This window comes from Fringilla coelebs, assembly GCF_963513975.1.
Source record: "Fringilla coelebs genome assembly, chromosome: 1".
NCBI classification, from domain to species: domain Eukaryota; kingdom Metazoa; phylum Chordata; class Aves; order Passeriformes; family Fringillidae; genus Fringilla; species Fringilla coelebs.
In genome coordinates, this window is record NC_140028.1 from 49,655,112 (window position 1) to 49,672,767 (window position 17,656).

Sequence of the window (17,656 nt, forward strand, 5' to 3'; positions counted from 1 at the left end):
CTAACAGGGTCATCTCCCCCAGATCAATATCAGCTTAAATGTGATTTGGCTTTGTGATCTCTAGGGGCATTAGCTTGTCCACTTGCTGTGCTCAGGATATTTCATCTTGTTCTAACGTTTCAGCTGAACACAAAGCATCAACAAGCTGTCCAAGGTAGGTGTTATTACTGGCTTGGCTCTGAAGCTGCATCCTGGATGGCAGCTGTGGAACATCGGCACACAGGCAATCCCATCTTCAATAACTTGTCTTTCCAATGAGCCCGTGGTGTGCCATTCTCATATTCTGCAGAAAAAAAGTCCCTTGTCCTTGGTACATTGCTAGGTCATGCATTCTTCCTGCCATGCTGTGATTCAATTATCTTTTCCCAGGAATTTGTGTTTATAAAATTCCTCCTTTAAGCAAAAGATGTGTCTGAAACACTTTGGTAAATGAGAGCATAAAATGCATTCCTCACCTCTTCATTGCGTGGGATGGTCTTCTGGTTTGTCACAAAGCTCTGTACAGATCATCTGCTTATAAACTCAAGAGGAAATGCTTGTTTTCCTTATGTAAATACCATTTTTTCAATGTTTGAGAGTTTCTCCACAACAGCTGCTACAGTCGTTGGAGTTCTTAATTGAGATAAATAAGAGATGTATTTTTTTCTTAGGTTTATGAAGGCTTGAATGAGTTTTTGTGCATTTCAACATTCTTTCAGTTTCCTTTATTCCATTTGTGACTTAAGGGCAGGTAGTTGCTCCTGGTATTAATTAATATTGTCAGGTTTTTAGGCTATTTATTTTTTTGTTTTTGTAATAGTCTCCAACATGGGCACAGAGGTCTGATCCTCTTGTTAAGAATGAATCTGAGGCACCCTTACAGTTACAGTTTCAAAGAGTGGGGTTGCAGAATTTCCTAGATAATGGTAACTAAGCCCTTATTCCTTATCAGAATTGTGAATTCTTGATTTCTTACTTCCATATAGAGAATCAAGACAAAAATTCTTAAAAATCAGGACATTAAATTTCAGGAACAGTCAGCAATCCTGGTAAAACTCCAGAAAGAAGATGCATATTTCAGTATAATGCCTACTGATAAGTAAACATGGAGAGAGTGAAAGAATATGCTTAATTACAAGAGAATTGGGATTTCAAATTAACTTGAAAATTTGAAAGATTTCAGCTTCAAAGCTGAAAGAAGGTAAAAGTTCCTTTCCATGGCATTTTATTTCCCAGATCCTTTCCATGACAATATTTGATTTTCCAGATCCTCTTTTCATTCCAGAGTTGAACCTTTGTGGTTGGTTTATGGAGGCAGAATTGTGCTGGACTATCCTGAGACCCAAACATGTACTTTAAAAACATCTGCAAAATACACATGAACCTTGAAACCTTTTTGTCCTGTGAGTTTTCAAATTGATTAGTGTGTCAAGTAAATTTTGATGACCCTGGCTGGGAGCCTTTGCCTCCTTCCTTTAGGCCTGAGCATCTCCAGGTAGTTCTCTCTGAAATGGACAGAGTGAAGAGAAAGCCTGAGCTTACAAGGACTGAAGCACTAAAAATGTAAGTCCCTTGCTCACTAAAAATGTAAGTCCCTTGCTCTGGTCATTTCTGAGTTGAGAAACCAGACTAAAAAATTTCCTGTTAAAAGCATCCCTTTCAACACTTACACTGTTATTCTGTGAACTGTTTTGGCCTCAGTGCAGTGAAATTGCATGAAAAATGCTTCAATCACTTCTTTTCAGGAGCATTATGATGTAGTCTTTAATTATAAATGTTCATTTTTCTGTTCCCCATAGTCCCAAAACATCTTGAAATTACTTGTATTTTATTCATATTTTTATTGTTAGAATGTTTTCCCGGCTGAAAAGCATCTTGTTAAAGAAAAACAAAATAAATAAGGAGAAATGGCTGCTCTTTGTTTAATGCATTTTACATAATAATGGTTGGTATCTTTCAAAATAAAAATAAAATACTGGCATTTTTCACACACACAAAATTACAGGAAAGTTGCATGGTAACTTGGTGTACAGGCTCAAATTTGTTAAATAAAATAAAATTTACCCTTTTCCTTTTGTTTTTACAGGTATAGGAGGACATTAAATCAAAACCAATGTTTGATGATTATAAGGGCTTCTAGCAGCAACTCCATTAATCTGAAAGCCATTGGATTTTTACTTTTTTGCAAGTATTTCTGTTGTGATTTTATGTATATCAATAGTTATCCTTTGAGTAGGATAGGAAGCATTAGTCCACTCTGTATTGTGCACATAAACATGCATATGTGAACGTATGTATACATCTGCCATAGTTAGGATAATATTAATCTATGTGCTTGCCTACATTTATTCTTTTACATTTATAATATATATGTATACTTAGAATCTGCCCTTCATACACAAAGGTATGTTTATGTAATTATGCCTTCAACCAAGATGCAAAACCCAAAAGCTGTATTTTTCTTTAATGATGGTAAAAAAAGACAATAAGCAAGATGTAGCTATTAATACAATTTAGGACACAAATACCCTTTCCTATAAAACCTCACTGCTGAGCAAGAATTCTAGTGTGTAAGTTCAGTATTAAACAGATTTTGGTATGATGATAATGAGAGGAATGGGGCACATCTTCTATGGGGACAGAATGAGAGAGCTGGGGTTGTTCAGCCTAGAGAAGGCTCTGGGGACACCTTCCAGCACCTTCCAGCACCTAAAGGAGGTCTGCAAGAGAGCTGGAGAGGGACTTTTTACAAGGGCATGTAGTGATAGGACAAGGGGAAATGGCTTTAAGCTGAAAGAGAGTAGGTTTAGGTTAGATAGTAGGAAGAAATTTTTTACTGTGAGGATGGCAAGGTGATGTAACAGGTTGCCCAAAGAGGCTGTGGATTCCTCATCCTTGAAAGTGTTCAAGGCCAGGTTGGATAGGGCTTCGAGCAACCTTGTCTAGTGGAAGGTGTCCCTGCCTATGGCAGGGAGATTGAAATGAGATGATCTTTAGGGTCCCTTCCAACCCAACCCATCCTATGATTCTGTGATTCTGTGAAAGTGTGTGCATTGACAGCAATCTTTTGGTAGTGTTAAGTGTGGCTTCACACTGACCATCCCCGTTGAGTTTATTGGGCATGCTCTCAGATCCATGCCTTCAGCACCATGTCAGTTCCAGGGCAAGAAGTATCAGGACAGGGAGATCCCATTCTGGATCAGATGGATGGACAAACTCCAAAGACTTGCTGGAGCTCCAAATACAAAGGCTTGGATTCAACACTCTGAAATGGTTCACCGCCAGGACTCAGGGATTTTAGAACCCGTTAGCCACCTGGGAGAGAGGCAATGGAGTTGGGGCAATAAAGCTGGCCAAAGAAACTGGGGATTGCTCTTATTTTATTTTACTGACAACTCTGGTTTGAGGGATTGCTGACAGTACAGCCCCCACGCTGCCAGACACCAGGGCTATATTCACCTTCCTCCTGCTTCCATTCCACTGGTCAGTCCGTATAGGAAACTTCTGTGTTCCTGGGCTTTTTCATGCCAGTTGGGTGCAAAATTCTCTGCTCCTCGTGGTGTCAAGTAATTGATATTTAGGTCATTGTATTCTTGATACAAGAAGGTTTTTTTTGTGTAGATATTACGCATGGGGTCAAGATTTCCCGAGACCTTCTAGAATAAAGGTGGCACCATTGCTACAGCCTAGAATACAGAATGTCCAGAGAAGCAGGGCGCTGTGGGAGGCTGGATCTATTGGTAGCAACAAAAAGTGAGAGTGTAGCCTTGAAAACTCAGTAGACAAGATATCTCTTATCACAAGTGTGCAACCACGGAAAAGATGGCCTATGAGACCTTGTGAGATCATACACGAAATATAGGGAGAAATAGGATCCAGATTCTGACTACCCTAGTGTTTGATTACTCTCTGCAGTAGCAATGTATTTTTGCATTTATAAAAGAAATGGAAAGAGATGAAACTGAGAAAGAAAGAATTCCAGAATGGATAAAACAGAAAGAAGACACTTGAAAAGACCCTGAGGAAAGGATACCTTTTCTCTCCTTCCTTGCTCTTTACTGTGAAAAAAACACAGTTTCATGAATGACTTCATGCTGATCTTCCCTGCAAACTCTTATGTTGTTTTTCATGCTCTGAGTGATGCACTTTCAGTCTGGGACCAGTGATCCCTTTGAACTCACTTGAAATAAGAGATGACAAATGGAGAAACAGATTTTAATCTTGGCATCTTGGCAGTAGATGGTGATGAGTATTCAAAAATGAAAGATGAACTGTGAAAATGAGAATTGTGTTTTCTTTTGTCTGGAGCTCCTTGGTCCCCAAATTATTCACATTCTGAGGCTGATTCATCATCTTCCTCCTTTTGTTTAATTTTGTTCTGACTGTCTAAATCCAGTGGGAAAGAGAAAAAACACCTTTAAAACTTTTCATCCTTGATTAATTTTAACTTGAATGGGATAGAAAGAATGAGGCAATTTTCCCAGGTGCCCTCATTTTGCTTTCTTTCCCAGGGAGAAAAGACACACTGATAACAGCTGGGCAAATTTTTTAGAATGAGAAAAGCAGGTGTTGTGTATGAGATGTTTGTATCTAGTGAGAGTGGTCATCAGTGCCATGAAATCATTCTCTTGAAAGCTGTTGATCCTGCTGACAGTTTGACTTATATTAATACATCCTTGAAAATACTGCAAAAAGAGTTGTGTCCCAAAAGTTTAAGGAAAGAAAGATAGATCTGCTCAGAACCAACCCTACAATACCCTCCACATGCTCTCTAACTATGGTTTCCACTTTCCTTGAACTAACCATTTCTATCATTATTTTGCCAACACATTCACTTCAGGAATTCTAAAATCTGGGTCATTTGAAGTGTGACTTACTGCCTTCTTACTGGCATAGAGAAGAGCAAAAGGGTAGCAATCATCTGCATAATTTTTTAGGTATCTCCTTCATTCCAAAATCTGGTTAAAACTTTCCCAATTAAACCATGACTTCAATGGTTTACCTCTGCTTCTTAGGAAAACAATATCTCTGTAGACCATCTTCCCTACACTTTTGAAAAATCAGTAATTATCTTACTTTTGTATGCATGTGTGTTTACAAATGTATCCTGTGCACCCTGTGCTCCAAATATCTTTTCATGTTTGTGTCTAAGTGTTCTCTATAGAGTATTTTGGTTATATTCTGCAAAAGGTTGCCATCTGTCTTGTCAGAAAAAAGGTGTCTGAAGTAGCTGATGCCATTGGTAAATATTGTTACTTGTCCTTTGGGACAAAGCAGGATTGTGGGAAGGAATTCACAGAGAAGTAATGCAAGTAAACTTATTAATTCCAAAGCTTTATAACCAGTTTAATCTATATAGTTTCAAATTTTTTTCTTACTTGCAAATTTACTTCCATCTTTGAAATACTCTAAATCCCAATCCATATTAACCCTTTTGCTTATTGGTACAAAATTCAAGGTCATTTAAGACAAAAGGGGAATTGTGAAATGTCCTGCTAAGTGTCCCCCATTTCCTCTTCAAGGTTTCCTTGTCCATAGCATGGTTCATCCATCCAGACTCTCTGATATGTCACCTAGCGAACAGCAGCACTTTCCTCACAAGGGGAGAAGTTAAAGTTTTGTCTGTTTCCTTCAGAAGTCCATGGGGTATTTTTAACACTCACCATGTCTGACAGCCAGGAGCTGCTTTGTGAGTGTCTGCACACATCTTTCTTTGCTCCTCTGCTTTATCATGCAATGATCTGCACAAGAATTTAGTACCAGGGAGACAGAAACTTGAGCAAGAATTGTCTGTACATCATGTCCCACAAGTGGCTTTGTGCTGACCCTATACAAAGACATGATGGTAAAAGAAACAGCCCCAACACCTTTGGTGTTAGGCAGCAGGCAAGTACAACCACAGAAAAGAAAAAGGAGCTTAAAGCAGACATCTAAAAGTTTTACATCTACACTTAGAGGCAGTCAGTCTGCCAACATTTCCTTCAACATCCCCCGAAAGGAATAAACACTTCTAAAGTACTATTAATATGAAAGTAAACTGGGTATCTGTAAGACAGATCACCTTCTTGAGTTCCCTGTGCCTTCTTATTGAAGGTGATTGACTTGGCCTTAAATGTCTGCCAATGTATAAGTTAAGGAAGATCACCCTAGTAAAAGGAGGGATTCAAGGTTTTGCCCTAGATTCTTGCAGGATTTGTGCTTTGAGAGTTCTATAAAAGCAAGCACAATTAAACTATTGCAAGTGACTTGCTGGTACATAAGCTGAGCTCTAGAATTTCTACAGGTTGACATGTTTTATGCACTCAGTGTTTTATATAGCCCAACATAGTCCATAGTCAACTTAATAAATAACACACATAGTATAGAGTTAAACATGCTTAAAATTTTGTAAGTTGTGGCCTTTGGTATTGTGCGATGTTAAAAGTTGTGACAAATCCAAAAAAAATTAGTTATTAGGAAAAGGCAAAGAGAAAGCATGTGGGAAAAAGCTAAGCCAGTGTTCTCTCAGCATATTTAGATTTTGTTTAGCATGTTCTTTGCTGCAGTATACTAGGGCATGACAGATAGGAAGAAAATTTACAGAGATTTTACAGAAAACTGAAAAAATTTACATGTCTTTTTTTGGATATCTAACTACAATTTTTTTTCTGCATCTTCTCTCATGGTAAATTTAGATAGTTCTGTTATGAGGATGTCCAACATGTTAACCTTGATCCTCCCAAATCTCTGCTTTTCATCACGTTCATCAAGTTGTTCTGCCTGTTGTTCCAGGCACTGCAGGTTTCAGTGTGCAAGGTTCCCCATTAGTACATGTATGGAGAGAATACAAGAGGCAAACATCTCAAGATCATTTATGCACATGATATTTACTGCAGCTAAATGAAAACAATCTCACTACTGTAAGAAGATGGACTGAATGTTTCTTATTCCAAGATTTTTTATGCTCTGCTGGGCATAAGACATGTTTAAAAGTGCTCAGCTTGAAACAAAGGTTATTGGGAGTTGACCTATGCACTGCAGATCACCAGGACTTTTCATTGTTTAGAAGTAGGAAACTGATTTTCTTCTCACTTACAAGCACATCAGAATGTTTTGGTGATATGAAAAACATCTCAATTAAGTCAACAGCTTTTCTTGAGATTTTGGGTGCATAGTTAAGCAGATTGTAAGGCTGATTTGACAAGTGGCAGTACTAACATCAGTTTATTTTTTCTTCACTTGAATAAGATTCATGGGAAATTTTATGCATAACCTGTTCAAATCCAGTGGGAAAAAAATTTTCTCCATGGCTTCATATTTGTAAGTCTAACCACCACATGTTTCAGTTTTAAATTTCAAAAGTCACCCATTTTCTTTATGTGCCGTATTTTTGACCAATGCATCAAAGCCTATAGATTTCAATAATTATGCACTTAATATATGCTGCAGCTCCAAAACCCATCCTGGTATCTTGTTCTGTGGTCTTCCAAAACTGCCTTTAAAATCAGTGCCAACTCGTCTACAAATTCTGTGCTCTCAAAACATTTTGTGTCGCTTTTTTTGGTAAGTCTAATTTTAAGTCTTATGGTCTTTGATGGATGTACAAATTCATTTAATCAGTCAGTTATCCTGCAATATAGGCATCTGAGTCATATGCTCTCCACCAGCCTTTGCTTGGTTAAACACCAGATGGATGAAACAGCTGTATAAATCTTTAATCCTTGTGACAGCCTTTCTTTCATTTATTTTTTGACTTATGTGGTTAGTTTCACTTGTATGTTCTTCCAATTAGGGAGTTAACCAATCTCTGTCATTCAGATCTATTTAACACACTTCGTCTTTAGCTCAGGAAATTTTACTTTTACATTGATTTTTCAATTTACACATTAAATATTTAGCCTGCATTTGAAGTAATATTGATGTCATTTATATTTCTGTTCATTATCTGTTAATCTATCAATGTTAGTGATATAATTAAAATCACACATTATCATGACAGTTTGTAGTAACTGTCTCTTTCTTTGGAACACTACTTTTTTTGTAAGATAATCCTCTGCCTCAAAACTTTTAATTTTCTAATCAATTCCACTTTTTTCACACCATTCTGGTTTGCAGTTGCACTATTTTTGTAATCTCACTATTTTGACAAAACAATGTAAATCTAAACCGAGAGACAGTGACAGAACTATCTGTTGAAATGTACAGCTTTTGAAAGGGTTACACTTAGCTTTTTTATAGGTTACTGTAATTTATGGACATAAATTTTGAAACACATTTGAGCTGTCTCTAGAAGAATAAAATAAGACTTTGTTACCATGTTACCATTAAAGGAGATGATTGTAAGAAAGCATGCACTAAACACTGAGGAGAATTCCTAAACAGGTTTAAAGACACACCTAATGCATTTTGTCTCTGTGATCCAAAGACTGGATCATGGGAAATTTTGTGCAAAGGAAGAGAACTGTTTAATGCATTTGAATATTGAGAAGACATAGGAAGAGGGTGGAAGATCCTTTAAACATGCAGCTTAAATAGCCAGTAGAAAAATTACCCTGTAAGAATGAATTTTGTTTTTTTTTAAGGATAAAAGCATATTCAGATGATTGGTCTGGTTAGGGTAGAATAAAAACTATTTTTTTTTTGTTTCCCCCAGCAAAGAATGTCTTGTTTTGTTTAGGATTAGACTAACACTCTCCTAATTTTTCTACTTAAGCAAAATAGGAATGGGAGGCGAGTGGTGAATATCAATGCTGAGTTAGGAAAGGCTGTTGTGGCACCATCATTCTGTAGAGTGCACCAGCAATGCTTTGGTTAATTTTACCACTCCATGTAGTAACGTAATGTCTGACTTCCAAAAAGATTCCTGTCCAGGTCATCCAGGGCACAACATAAAAATCCTGACATTTTGCAATCAGTAAAGAAATTTGCATAGGGAAAAGAGTGGGAATAAATGGTGATAAGAAAATCAAAACTTTCATAATTGTTATGAAAAACATGCTTCTAGAATATAATAAATAAATCTATAGCTCCAGGATACTACTAGAGATGCTGAGAGGACAATGAGACTCAAGGAGCTATTTCATGACCCTGAAATTCTTTAATTCTAAGTCCTAAGAGATGCTTGAAATTATTTCATCCATTACATTTGCTGTTGTGCCTTCAAAGCCTGTGGAATAGGATAGGAGTTGAAAGCATCTATTCATAACTAGCCTCTCCTGCATGTGAATAATACACTGTCTAAGTGACAAAACTGAGTGCAGTTGTAAGGACACACAAGGTTTCTCCCTTCACCTTGGTATTTCAAGGATATGATTTATAATAACCTCATCATTTCAAGGTTGGAAGTTGACTGAATTCATGCTCCCTTCTTGATGGCTTTTCAGCCCTGTGTGCTTTTTTTATCATGCCTCATATTCACTCACACAGGAGTGTCTATCAAAGTGAAAGGAATCAGAGTGACCACAGTGTAAAGTAATTTTGTTCAGAGAAGGGACTCTTGGTGATTTCTTTGCAAGGTGGCCCAAAATACAGAGTGGCTCATATCCCTGCATAGAAATACATTCTCACATAACCAGTGCTTTGAGGTGTTTGATGTGTTCGAACCATTTCTGAAGTATTTCTAAGCATATTAGCTATGATATATTAATGCATTCTCAATATAGGGAAATAACCTTGAGCTGGAAGAAAGGCTTTATTCTTCATTCCAAAGAGGTGCATAAGAGTATTTAATGTAAGGAGCATTTTTCATTTCAGCTCTATGGAAATGTAAATTGCCTATACCTGTATAGAAACCCCCCTTTGAACTTCCAGCTTGATATCAGTACTTATTTTGCTTGCAGTGTGATGCCAGTTGCATGTCCCTTGTTTATTTTCCTTGTCATCTGCATGCAAAAAATTCCTTCCTATCAATATCAGTTACCCCCATGCAGCCAGAAGAGATTGGATCTCACCCCATTACAGCAACATTTTTCAAACTGGCATAGCTATGAGATGAAATCTTATTTATTTTATGGCCACAAATTCCAACAAGGAACAGGAATAATTGCCTCTTCATGGAAAGAATTTCTAAGCCTCTGAGACAATGCAACACTGTCTTTCACAAGGAAGGTAGCTTAAAAATTCTAAAAGAACTTAACTTGAAAGAGGTTTAAGTGTCTTTTAAAATTGAATATACCGTTGATGGTAGATATCAACATGTCCGGACTTCTGTTGCTATGGTACTAGGAAGAAACTGAAATGTGTCCCTTTACTTGATTTCACTGGTGTAAGACAGACAGTGTCATATAGGAACACAGTTTCTGCATTAAGATTTCTAGAATTTTCCTCATATTTTATCTGTGTGGTTTGAACTGATTATTGCAGTCCTTTCATTCTAAAATACATAGAATGACAATTAAATACTTCATAAGATTTAGGCAATCCTCATTAAGCAAGAAAGACTTCTGTATTCTACTCCACACAGAAAGATGCACTTGATATTCAGTAGCATTTTCTCTGCATATTTTCTGCTTTTAAATCTGATAACTGTTGGATCCACAATGAAGGAATCAACATTAAATATGTTATTAATAATCCCATTGTGATTATCTTTGGACAACATAACTTATATGGCAATCATATATTATTCTCGATATTTTTACCCTAGAGGTTTGGGGGGGCTTCATTTCAAGAAAACTAAAATCCAAAACTTTGATGTTATGTCCAAAAAGACGGGAGACTTAAATCCACTTTTTAGGGTTATATTTTGCAGGAGTCAATCATGTTTATTATTATCTACAAGCCAGTAGCAGGTGTCCAGAAACTGCAGTCTGTACTTTTTTTATTATGTATGTGTGCATCTACATATATGGATCTTAATTTCTACAGACGTGCACACACATATAGTGTATGCACCTGCAGGATTTTATGTGAAAACATTCATGACTATGACTTACTGATTGTTTTCAAAGACAGTGTAAAAGATTCACACCAGTGTTTGCCATATTTTCCTGAACACATGCATTTGTGAAAGTGTGGCTGATTGAGGTCTTGGAGCAAGCCTCTAAGCCACAGACATTTCAGTATGCCACAGCTGGAAGAATAGTTTTCCATAGACATTCAGCATTAAAATAAAACAATTTTATTCAGAAGATGGAATAAAGCATCGGATTCCAAAGGAATTCCTTGGAGGGGCACTTCATATTTTAGTTTCAAGGAAGTAATCTAGCAGACAACAGAACATCTTATTTGATAATCTTGTGCATCTTCTCTGTGAATCTGAGAGCACTGCAGTTCAATAGTGGGACAGCAACTGTTTCATTGTTTCATTTGCCATGAAATGTAAGGCGGATAATTCTATACTAGTGGGAAAAAAAAAAAAAATTAAAAGTTTCAGTGTTAGTTTGGTCCTGAGTTTTTGCTGTAATTGAGGAAATGTGAAATGAAACACCTCAGCAGTCCTTGGATAGCTTCAACACAGCCTGTTACTTGATTGTCTTTAACTGCTCATTACCAGAAAATATCACACATCGCATAAAAATCACATGTTTATACATTGAAATAAGCTTGTGTTTTGTGTGAAGGTCTATCATTTGCTTGCTCTGTTTCCCACAATTTCATGACCAACCAATTTAAGCCATTTAAGATCCACTTCTTATGCTAAAGAATTTAATTCTCTAAATTTTTTGTTGCACATGTAAAGACGATAATATCCACCTATGCAAAAGTACCTGTCTTGTACAAAGGCAAAATTGTTCTGCTCAAGGAATATGATGTGACAAATATTACTGTTTTCCTACAAAAGACGCCGTTTTCCTATAAAATCAACAGTTCATACACTGAATTTCTTGATACATTGTACAAATGGGAGCAAATGGAAGGACTACACATCATTGTGAGACCACCTCATAGAGACAGGATATGCATTTGAAGGTAAGCATGACTAGCCCATATTTAGCAACAGGAATCTTATCCACACACCCTTTCCTACAGCCCCACCACATTTCTGCAGAGTTTGTGTTTGGTCTAGTCAGCCATGGGCTTGTCCATGGTACGGTACACCAGCCTTACCTTTCACTCTGACTGTGAAGGTTTCTCAGTGATGATAAGGAAACCAAGAGTAATTTTTCCAAAAGTAAAACATTTGAAACATCTTTTAAAGTATTAATATTCTTAGCCTCATTGGTCAGGCTCATCTTTCAAAAATATCATAGTCTCAGTTACAGTTTCTCAGACCTGCTGAGTCACTGCAGACAAATCTCTTCAATAATCAGGATTTCATGAAAATAAAGTAATGATTTTAATTTGGTTTGAGAGGTATTTTGTGATCTTCTGAAGAAATGTATTCTGTAATAAGCAGAGAGTTTATTATTCAGAAAGCATAATATTCTTTCCATCTAGCAATATTCTTGAAAATTAAAGAAACTTTCAAGACCTGCCTCCTTACAAGTCAGGAACGTGTAAGAAGGCAGGAACAGTCAGTAAAGTCTTTCTCCTTTCCCTTGTTTCATCTTGCCTTTTTGAGCCTGTAAGAACCAAAACAAAAACAGGGTAGACCATGATATCCACAGATGCTGACAGTCCATTCACACAGGACAAAGCTGATGAAGAGGGGAGACAAAAGGACTTCTGGAGAAGCAAAGTCAACAGTCAAAGAGATCAAATAAAAACAAACTGCTGCTCAGTCCATCTATCTAAATAATAGCAATACATATGACAGATGATACCAGCCTGGACAAAACAAAGAGTGACATTTTTTCACACCTTGTGTTTTTCAAAACTCACTTCTCAGCCAAAGCAGATAACACTCCAACTGTGAAAAAATGATTTGCCGTGAGTCTTGACAATATGGAAATGGATTTTACATGGAGAAATTCTTGGCAGAATCTCCTATTTCCGCTTAAGGAATATTACTTGGCTCAAGACTGAGATGATATGGATGAGGGTAGATTATAAAGAAGGAAAAGGAGAAACAACATTTTTTTTAATTCAAAGGAAGTTTTGTATTACTTATATATTTGCAATTGTGCAAGTTGTCCGCTTTGTAAGTAACACCTATACATTAAATAAACTTTTATGTAAAGAAACTAACTCTGATCCACACTTTATTAAAAGAGATCTTCTTGATTGCCCACTTCTAAAATGGAGGAAGTGTTAGACTGTAAGGTCTTTAGGCCATAGGCTGGCCTCTCTGCCCTTGCTGCTTAGGGAAAGCCACACAAAAGCCAAGCACTATTTACTGTGATAAGGTCTCTGAATGATACAGAAGAAATTGTTCACTCAAAAAGAAGCAAGCAGTACATACACAGGATTATTTTGCAACCATTATTTAGGCTTCAATTCAGCAAAGCACTTGAATATGTGCTTTAAATCCATTAATTGCTGTTAATTAGTTGAGACCCTCCTGTAATATTGACAGCTTACCTTTGAAGATACACTATTCAAATTCCCCACAATGTAGAATGAATAAGACTTTTTCATGGGCTTCATTTTCTGTCTTCTCTGGCTTTTGTTCTTTCATGCTGTGAATGAGGACTCGCAGCATGCTAGACGTAGAAAGAGTCCATAACCTGCACCTTTTAGCAATCGCCTTCAGTTTTATTGTTGAATTGCTGGTTTTCAGTTCTCTGAAGTGCCTGTGCTGGGCTAAAATTAATTGTGACTGAAAAAGAATGGCATTTTCAAAGTTGTTATGACAATCTGCTTCCTTCATTGAGATGCATAAGGCCTAGATATTCCATTTTTTTCCAAGGCCACTTGTGTAACTCTTAGCAAATATATTGGCTATGTGGTGGATGACTCAATTGTCCTGGAATAAAATACTGCATTGACAAATCTACTGAGTGCCACCGAGTAAGGAATATTCATTCTTAAAGCAGGCATTTCCTGCCAAATCCTCAATCAAAATTATTAGTTATAGCTAATAAAAGCAGTTCTATGAGGACTTAGTTACCATTCTCCATTTTCAACTTGGACTTTGAGTCAAGAGATTAATTTTATGTATTCCTGAGCACCTATCACTGATAGGTCAGATTAACATACTGGTCAAAAGTTTCTTGTTCTTCTGAAAGAAACACAGCTCTTTCGAAGACCAACTTTTCATTCAATTCACTTTTTTCCTTTATTCTTTGAAGGAAAGGAGCCCAAAGAAACTCCATTAGTGAATTTCCTTATTTCAGTTTGAACATATACGAACTGAAACCTCAAATTTGAAGCATACACCATGAACAGAAAGAAATTTGCATTATTTCTCAGGGCTATCTATTAAAATACAAACTTGATTTCTATCAGCCACAGTTTTCTGGGGGACAGAGGCTTGTCCTTTTCCCCTTTTCCACCAGAAGAAGAAAAATTATGCTGCAATAACTTTATAAGTTATTGTGTTATATGCCACTGTGTTTCTTCTAAAGCTAAAATGCAAAGCACTGTCTCAATAGCTCCTGTGAAAATATAAACCAACTGTTTGTATATTGTTTAACTTTTCCTTTTTTAATTTTTCTTTTTTCATTTATCCTCCTTCATCAAAGTCATTTTTTCCAGACAATAAAGTAGACGTGGGTAGATTTGGATTAAATGAAGGCTACATTTAGTGTTTTAAATAGCAGTCAGATCTGGATCCATTGTTAGAGCAGATAGGAAAAGGCAGAAGGATGGAGAGTTTCACTAGGCTGCAGCAGCCAAGATAAAGAGATGCAGGCAACCAGGGAGAACAGAAGAGTGATTTTTGGATAGACTGGACAAGCATAGCCGGACAAGGACCATGTCAAATCAGGACGTAGTGTGAAGAATGAGAATGAGGACTGAAGGGTTGCTGAAACACAGAGAACTTGAAGCTCTTAGGTGACCAAGCAAGTCAAATAAAGACATGGAGAACAGGATAAGGCTTGGAAGGAGTCAAAGAGTGAGCTTCAGAGTGGTAGGGGTTGAGCTCTCCAGGATAATGGAGGGCTTAGAAAGAAAGGGATTTGGAATTGAATGAAGCATCTCTTGTCAGGACAAGCCTAAAATCAGAATGAAATAGAGGATAAGAAATGTCTAAGAAGCAACAATGTGAAAAGCCTGTGTTTTCCTGCTAACCAGTTTTATTAGGTCCCTAATATACAATGACAACTGCTACCAAAGCCATAATATGTACAGACTACATTTGTCTTTGAAGAGATACAGGCATAAACCTGACAGGTATGAGATAAAAGGTTAGGTCTTGTATGGATTGGTGAGCAGGTGCAACCATGGAAATGTGGAATCCTCCTTTTGTGGTTTAAAACCAAATGATAAAGCAGTGCCTAACTGGAATTGGATACAAAAACAACTTAATCACAGATAAATTCAATTTTACAATTTTACTTCTCTGCAAGTGGGATAGCATTGTCCAGGAGAAAGGCTAGATTTAGGCTAGACTCCAGCCATGCTATGCACAGACCTTGTCTTTGGGTCCTCTCCTGATGGTAACCTGATGACCATCAGTTATCTGATTTGATAGACAAAAAACAAATTCTTGGTTGTCTCATTGAAATTTGTGCAATGTCCAAAAACTGTCACCTTTGCTTGGTGCTCACAATCTGCTTGCCTCAAACACTACACTACAAGCATTAGGTTGCTTACTCTCATCTGTCCTTAAAAGTAAGTTACTCCTTTATCCTGTTAAGTAAAAGTCCATATGTTAATATTATGTCAACAGGATCTAACCTGTGGGAACTGCTACACTTCCACTTTTTGTTTGGTTGATATGCCTGTAAATATCCATACAGATTAGTTCAGTGCGTTGCCGTTTCTGAAACTATATATACACATTGAGACATCCTCCAGATCTTAATATATGAACTGATTGTTAGTGCCACTAATATGAGAATTTGTCCAAGTAAATTTACTCATTACAAATGTGGCATTATTCACATAGTTACAATTATCTAGTTACTGGCAGCCTCATTTATCATTCTAAGTGCTGTGAAGCACCAGAGTCAAGATGAGGTCTTTTGTGGAAGACACTGCTTTCCATCCAGTGCCTTGCCCATGGGTTGTTATACGTGTATTTTTGAACACTTGCCCTACTGCAAATCTCCTCACCACTCATTTTCCTGCAGTCTGTTGTGAGAGTCATGGCAGCAGAAGTGTTTGTGGGTGGATGGCATATGCTGGTACTACATGTAGCACATAGCAGTCCTCTAAGCACAGCAAAACAGATTTGGTATGTCATGATGTCTTTTTTTGACCTTGGTGGCCCAGATGGGTTACCTAAATATTTCCATCTGTATTTTTTTCCTTTGTTTAATTCATTCCCACACAGAATTGGCTGGCATCCAGGAGTTGATATGGACATACAGTGTAGTCCTGGCAATTGGGGCAGTAACTAAAGTGGTTATTCTATTCCTCGTGTTTCAGTTGCTTTAGGGACGCCAGCACAGGTGTTGCAGATCTCTTTCTTTTGAGCTGTGTGGCTAGCTTCTCATCCCCAATATCTATCTGTGGCTTCATAATCCCAGTGATTTTCTTCAGGTTCCATTAGCACCCTGCAGGATATTTTGTACTCTACCAGCACCTCAGATATGGCACTGGGTCACAGCTGCACTGCAGCTTGTTTCACTTGTTGAAAGGCTTACTGTTATTTAAATTTGATTAGAGCATGGGTCACTTAAGCTTGAGGTGATCCTCTCTTGTTACTCTTCTGTCCTTTGGGGATAACTAAAGGCCATATCCTAACACTTTTCAACAATGCCTAATGTAAATTAGGCCTTGTTTGGTGGAAAGAGTGATTTTCTGCTGCATGCAAGGCTGAGGGTTCTTGAGACATTTGTGAGCCAAAGAGAGGAGAAGGTTAGATCAGGTGTCGTGCCTCAAAGCATGGATATTTAAAGTCAGTACTCTGATTTCAGGAAAGTGATGCATAGGGGAATTGTCCCCTCCTCTTCCTCCACATCATGCAGGAGAACTTCCAGTTTCTTTATTCTTTCGAAAACATAATTGTAACCCTGGAAGTACAACAGCCTAATTGCCATAAGGCTATTGGTTAATATGAAAATTATATTAGGCATATAGGATGTTTTAGGCTGTATGGTAAATAGTCAAGTGCATTGAGGCTGGCTGGGCACTGGAACAGGCTCCACAGGGAAGGGGTCACAGCACCAAGCCTGACAAAGTACAAGTGTTTGGACAATGCTCTCAGGCACGTGCTGGCATTCTTGGGGTTGTCTTGCACAGGGCCAGGACTTAAAATTCAATGATCCTTGCGGACATTCTCTGATTCCAATTAAAAATTGGCAGTATTACATTGCACTTTCTTTCCAGAGGATGTATTCTCACAGTTGAAATTGACTGCAGATAAAGCATCATATGTGGAATACCAGAAACCTCAAACAGCAAAAATAGAGCTACTTTGAATGACTGACAGTGAACGCTACAGCAAAGCTTAGGAAATTTTTCTTAAGAATTTCAGACAGTAACCAGAGTTTTGGAAGAGTTTTGGAAAAAATTGAAAAAAGTAGTTTTCATCAGCTGTAATGCAAAAGATATTTTGCCTGGTGAATTTTAAGCATGTACATAAAGAAAAGTTTTGCTCAATTTTAGCTCCAGTATTTCCTCAAGTATTCATGTGAGTTTTTCTTTGTAGCCCAAAATTTATTAAAAATACAGATTCATGCAAACCATTATTAGACATCAGAAAAACAGGAGGTTTTGCTCTTCAATAAAACTGGTGACAATTTCAATTAGATTTCTCAGGCTTTCC